This window comes from Salvelinus sp. IW2-2015, linkage group LG11 (genome assembly GCF_002910315.2).
Source record: "Salvelinus sp. IW2-2015 linkage group LG11, ASM291031v2, whole genome shotgun sequence".
Lineage (NCBI taxonomy): Eukaryota > Metazoa > Chordata > Actinopteri > Salmoniformes > Salmonidae > Salvelinus > Salvelinus sp. IW2-2015.
In genome coordinates this window covers 26,999,119-27,005,853 of record NC_036851.1, presented here as the reverse complement: position 1 = coordinate 27,005,853, position 6,735 = coordinate 26,999,119, and the positions used below count along the sequence as shown (strand labels likewise).

At 51.3% G+C, this 6,735-nt stretch overlaps 1 long non-coding RNA gene across 1 annotated transcript in view; it reads left to right on the top strand.

The window, feature by feature from the left end:
• Positions 1-4,535, top strand: part of LOC112081168 (uncharacterized) — an 8,974-nt gene extending 4,439 nt beyond the window's left edge. Inside the window, exon 3 of the long non-coding RNA XR_011480527.1 lies at positions 4,281-4,535. This is a non-coding gene — a long non-coding RNA (uncharacterized lncRNA). The remainder of the gene's footprint in view (positions 1-4,280) is intronic.
• The last annotated feature ends 2,200 nt before the right edge of the window (positions 4,536-6,735 follow it).

Sequence of the window (6,735 nt, the reverse complement as noted above, 5' to 3'; positions counted from 1 at the left end):
TATTCTCCTCAGGACTTTAAACGGCCCCACACACTGCGGCCCCAGCTTCCGACAGGGCAGGCGGAGAGGCAGGTTTCGGGTCGAGAGCCAGACCCTGTCCCCCGGTGTGAACACGGGGGCCTCACTGCGGTGCTGGTCAGCGCTCCTCTTCTGCCGTTGTCCTGCTAACTTTAGCGATTCCTGGACGGCTTTCCAGGTGTCCTTGSAGCGCTGTACCCATTCCTCTACCGCAGGAGCCTCGGTCTGACTCTGRTGCCATGGGGCCAGGACCGGCTGGTACCCTAACACACACTCAAACGGGGACATGTTCGTTGAGGAGTGGCGGAGGGAGTTCTGAGCGAGCTCAGCCCAAGGAACATACCTCGCCCACTCACCAGGCCGGTCCCGGCAATATGACCGCAGAAACCTGCCCACATCCTGGTTTACGCGCTCCACCTGCCCATTACTCTCGGGGTGAAAACCCGAGGTCAAGCTGACCGAGACCCCCAGTCTTTCCATAAACGCCCTCCAAACTCTGGACGTGAATTGGGGGCCCCGATCAGAAACGATATCCTCAGGCACCCCATAGTGCCGGAAGACATGGGTAAACAAGGCCTCCGCAGTCTGCAGGGCCGTAGGGAGACCGGGCAACGGGATGAGACGGCAGGACTTGGAAAACCGATCCACAACGACCAAAATCGTAGTACTTCCCTGGGACGGGGGAAGATCGGTAAGAAAGTCCACCRATAAGTGTGTCCACGGCCGTTGTGGAACGGGGAGGGGCTGTAACTTCCCTCTAGGCAAGTGCCGAGGAGCCTTGCTCTGAGCACACACCGAGCAGGAGGAGACATAAAATCTCACGTCCTTAGCCAACGTGGGCCACCAGTATCTCCCTCTAAGACTCCGCACTGTCCTCTCGATGCCARGATGACCCGAGGAGGGGAGAGTATGAGCCCAACGGATTAGTTTATCCCGGACCCCTCCCGGCACGTACTGAACCCCYGCTGGACAGTTAGGAGGGGTCTGCTCTAACCGTGAGGCTCTCTCTATCTCCGCGTCCACCTCCCATACCACAGGTGCCACGAGACATGAAGGTGGAATGATGGGAGTAGGTTCAACGGACCGCTCCTCGGTATCATAGAGACGGGACAGCGCGTCGGCCTTGGTGTTTTGGGAGCCTGGTCGGTACGAGATGGTGAACTGAAACCGGGTGAAAAACATAGCCCATCTAGCTTGACGCGGATTTAGTCTCCTCGCCTCCCGGATGTACTCGAGATTACGATGGTCAGTCCAGATGAGAAAAGGGTGTTTCGCCCCCTCAAGCCAATGTSTCCACACCTTCAGAGCCTTGACTACAGCTAACAACTCCCGGTCCCCCACATCATAGTTACGCTCCGCCGGACCGAGCTTCCTCGAAAAGAAGGCACAAGGGCGGAGCTTGGGTGGTTCGCCCGAGCGCTGGGACAGCACGGCCCCGACCCCCGCCTCGGACGCGTCCACCTCCACTATGAACGCTAAAGAGGGGTCCGGATGCGCCAACACGGGCGCATTGGTAAACAGCTCCTTCAGACGACTGAAAGCTCTGTCCGCCTCTGCTGACCAACGCAAGCGCACCGGTCCTCCCTTCAGCAGTGAGGTAATGGGAGCAGCCACCTGACCAAAACCCCGGATAAACCTCCGGTAGTAATTGGCAAACCCTAAAAACCGCTGCACCTCTTTCACCGTGGTCGGAGTCGGCCAATTACGCACGGCTGTAACGCGGTCATCCTCCATCACCACCCCGTAGGTGGAAATACGATAACCCAGGAAGGAAACGGYCTGTTTGAAGAACTCACATTTCTCCGCCTTACAATACAGGTCATGCTCCAGCAGTCGCCCAAGTACCTTACGCACCAGAGACACATGCGCCGCGCGGGTGGCAGAGTAGATCAAGATGTCATCAATGTACACTACCACTCCCTGCCCGAGCAGATCTCGGAGAATCTCATCTACGAAGGATTGAAAGACAGCTGGAGCATTCTTTAACCCATATGGCATGACGCGGTACTCATAATGGCCAGATGTAGTACTAAATGCGGTTTTCCACTCATCTCSTCCCCGGATAYGCACCAGATTATACGCACTCCTCAGGTCCAATTTTGTGAAKAAGCGTGCCCCGTGAAATGATTCCACCGCCGTAGCGATGAGAGGTAGTGGGTAACTAAACCCCACTGTGATGGAATTTAGACCTCGATAATCAATGCACRGGCGTAAACCGCCATCCTTCTTCTTCACAAAAAAGAAGCTHGAGGAGACAGGTGATGCGGAGGGCCGAATGTATCCCTGTCCCAGTGATTCAGTAACATATGTCTCCATAGCCGCTGTCTCCTCCTGGGACAAAGGATACACGTGACTCCTAGGAAGTGCAGCGTTCTCCAGGAGGTTTATCGCGCAGTCCCCTCGTCGATGGGGTGGTAATTGGGTCGCCTTCCTTTTACTGAAGGCGATAGCCAAATCGGCATATTCAGAGGGAATGCGCACGGTGGAAACCTGGTCTGGACTCTCCACCGTAGTCACACCAACGGCAACTCCTAAACACCTGCCTGAACACTCCTCTGACCACCCCTTAAGAGCCCCCTGTTTCCAGGAAATCACCGGGTTGTGCTGRGCTAGCCAGGGAATTCCCAATACCACTGGAAACGCAGGTGARTCGATAAGGAACAGACTAATCTGCTCCTTATGACTACCCTGCGTTACCATGTCCAGTGGTACCGTGGCCTCCCTGACCATTCCTGACCCTAATGGTCGGCTATCTAAGGAGTGCACAGGGAAAGGTAGGTCTAACGACACAAGGGGAATCCCTAGCCTTAATGCGAGCCCCCGATCAATGAAATTCCCAGCTGCGCCTGAATCGACTAGCGCCTTATGCTGTAGAGAGGGAGAAAACCCGGGGAAATAGGTTAACACATACATATGACTAACAGGAAGCTCTGGGTAAGTCTGGTGCTGACTCACCTGGGGTGATCGAGTAGTGTTCCGCCTGCCCTCCCGACTCCCAGAAGAGTTCCTCCAGCACCGGTCGGCCGTGTGCCCTCGCCGACCACAACTGGTGCAGGAGGACACTCCTCCTCCGGTTCCCCTTGACGCTGCCCCCCCTAACTCCATAGGGATAGGAGCAGGAGGGCTGGGAGGTGGAAACGACAGGACCTGTTCCGAACGTCCGCGGGCAGCCAGCAGGTTGTCGAGACGGATAGCCATGTCAATAAGTTCGTCCAGCGTGAGTGTGGTGTCCCGACACGCTAGCTCCCTGCGGACGTCCTCCCGAAGGCTGCATCGGAAATGGTCTATTAAGGCCCTGTCGTTCCACCCTGCTCCTGCAGCCAAGGTCCTGAACTCCAGGGCAAAGTCCTGTACGCTCCTCGTCTCCTGACGCAGGTGGAACAGCCGTTCACCCGCCGCACGACCCTCTGGTGGGTGGTCAAACACAGCTCGGAAACGGCGGGTGAACTCAGGGTAATGATCCCTCGCCGAGTCTGGGCCATTCCACACTGCGTTGGCCCATTCAAGAGCTCGTCCAGTCAAACAGGAGACGAGGGCGCTCACGCTCTCCTCTCCGGAGGGAGTAGGACGAACGGTCGCCAGGTAAAGCTCCAGCTGGAGAAGAAATCCCTGACACCCGGCCGCCGTTCCATCATACTCCCGTGGGAGCGCCAGCCGAAGAGYCCCGGAACCGGATGCTGAAACAGGAACAGGAGGTGTTGGAGGAGGGGGTGCTGGAGATGAGGTGGGAAGGCCACTCCTCTCCCATCGATCCATCCTCTCCATCATTTGGTCCATAGCCGACCCAATTCTGTGRAGAACACTGGTGTGATGGAGGACCCTTTCCTCCATCGATGGGAGAGGAGACGCGGCTGCTCCTGCTGGTTCCATTTTGGTGGTGCGGGATTCTGTCACGCGGGACTAGGTTGGCGAAAGAACCAGACGCAGAGAGAGAGAGAGCCGTTTGGGGAAAAATATTCCTTATATTTATTCTTAAGGAAAACTGAATAAGCCCGAACATCCAGGGTGTAAAGAGCAACACTTGCCAAAACCCCAACATACACACACGTAACAAAAACAATCCCGCACAAAACAAGGGCGGGTCAAACTCCTAATTATAGGGAAGCTCATTACGAAACAAAAAACAGGTGCAACTAATAAGACAAAACAAACAGACAAACGAAAAAGGGATCGGTGGCGGCTAGTAGGACGGTGACGACGACCGCCGAGCACCGCCCGAACAGGCAGGGGAGTCAACTTCAGCGGAAGTCGTGACAAGGAAGGTATATATTGTGTGCAACTAAGCTTGGAATGTGTTGAGTGCAGGGATGCGATTACATGTGGCAGACATTGATAAGGGGAGACGGGTGGAGATCTTAGAAACTAACAATGTCACTGAGGGAGAGAGGGTAATGTATAACGTTTACATTATGTCAGTGTATGTAATCGTTAGCCATCATGGATCCTCTGGGAGGAGAAGAGACACAGTCTGGTATCAATAACCATGATAGCCTTGAGTTGGGGTGGAGTGAGCACTTTGGGGTAGACACCAGTCTCAATGTCAACAGTGAAGAGGCGACTCCGGGATGCTGGCCTCTAGGTTCCTCTGTACAATATCTGTGTTCTTTTGCCCATCTTAATCTTTTAGTTTTATTGGCCAGTCTGAGATATGGCTTTTTCTTTGCAACTCTGCCTAGAGGGCCAGCATCCCGGAGTCGCCTCTTCACTGTTGACGTTGAGACTGGTGTCTCTTGCTCAGTTTTGCACCGGGGTCTCCCACTCCTCTTTCTATTCTGGTTAGAGCCAGTTTGCGCTGTTCTGTGAAGGGAGTGGTACACAGCGTTGTACGAGATCTTCAGTTTCTTGGCAAATTCTCGCATGGATAGCCTTCATTTCTCAGAACAAGAATAGACTGACGAGTTTCAGAAGAAAGGTCTTTGTTTCTGGCCATTTTGAGCCTGAAATCGAACCCACAAATGCCGATGCACCAGATACTCAACTAGTCTAAAGAAGGCCAGTTTTATTGCTTCTTTAATCAGAACAACACTTTTCAGCTGTGCTAACATAATTGCAAAAGGGTTTTCTAATCATCAATTAGCCTTTTAAGATGATAAACTTGGATTAGCTAACACAACGTGCCATTGAAACACAGGAGTGATGGTTGCTGATAATGGGCCTCTGTACGCCTATGTAGATATTCCATTAAAAAACAGCCGTTTCCAGCTACAACAGTGATTTACAACATTAACAATGTCTACACTGTATTTCTGATAATTTTGATGTTATTTTAATGGACAAAAATTTGCTTTTCTTTCAAAATTAAGGACATTTCTAAGTGACTCCAAACTATTGAATGGTAGTGTACATATAAAATAAAAATGAATAGATGCTTTTTCTAAACAATCATTGAATATTTCTCCTTATGATCTTGATGATTCAGGGATCACCCGGTTTGATCTGCTGGGAGACTTTGGTTGGTATATCTGGCTGGGAAACTTCGTCTTCCTGTATAACGTACTGTTTGCCGGGCTGACCTCTGCGTGTCTAATCAACACTCTCACATGGACCGTACATAGGGAACTCATCAGAGCATTTGGTATTTGGGAGGTCACACAAACATACACAGTTACGCATACATGTACAGTGGGGCAAAAAAGTATTTAGTCAGCCACCAATTGTGCAAGTTCTCCCACTTAAAAAGATGAGAGAGGCCTGTAATTTTCATCATAGGTACACTTCAACTATGACAGACAAAATGAGAAAAGAAAATCCAGAAAATCACATTGTAGGATTTTTTATGAATTTATTTGCAAATGATGGTGGAAAATAAGTATTTGGTCAATAACAAAAAGTTGATCTCAATACTTTGTTATATACCCTTTGTTGGCAATGACAGAGGTCAAACGTTTCTGTTAAGTCTTCACAAGGTTTTCACACACTGTTGCTGGTATTTTGGCCATTCTCCCATGCAGATCTCCTCTAGAGCAGTGATGTTTTGGGCTGTTGCTGGGCAACACGGACTTTCAACTCCCTCCAAAGATTTTCTATGGGGTTGAGATCTGGAGACTGGCTAGGCCACTCCAGGACCTTGAAATGCTTCTTACGAAGCCACTCCTTTGTTGCCCGGGCGGTGTGTTTGGGATCATGTTCATGCTGAAAGACCAAGCCACGTTTTATCTTCAATGCCATGCTGGTGGAAGGAGGTTTTCACTCAAAATCTCACGATACATTGCCCCATTCATTCTTTCCTTTACACGGATCAGTCGTCCTGGTCCCTTTGCAGAAAAACAGCCCAAAGCATGATGTTTCCACCCCCATGCTTCACAGTAGGTATGGTGTTCTTTTGGATGCAAACTCAGCATTCTTTGTCCTCCAAACACGACGAGTTGAGTTTTACCAAAAAGTTATATTTTGGTTTCATCTGACAATATGACATTCTCCCAATCTTCTTCTGGATCGTCCAAATGCTCTCTAGCAAACTTCAGACAGGCCTGGACATGTACTGGCTTAAGCAGGGGACACGTCTGGCACTGCAGGATTTGAGCCTTGGCGGCGTAGTGTGTTACTGATGGTAGGCTTTGTACTTTGGTCCCAGCTCTCTGCAGGTCATTCACCACCCCCTGTGTGGTTCTGGGATTTTTGCTCACCGTTCTTGTGATCATTTTGACCCCACGGGGTGAGATCTTGCGTGGAGCCCCAGATCGAGGGAGATTATCAGTGGTCTTGTATGTCTTCCAT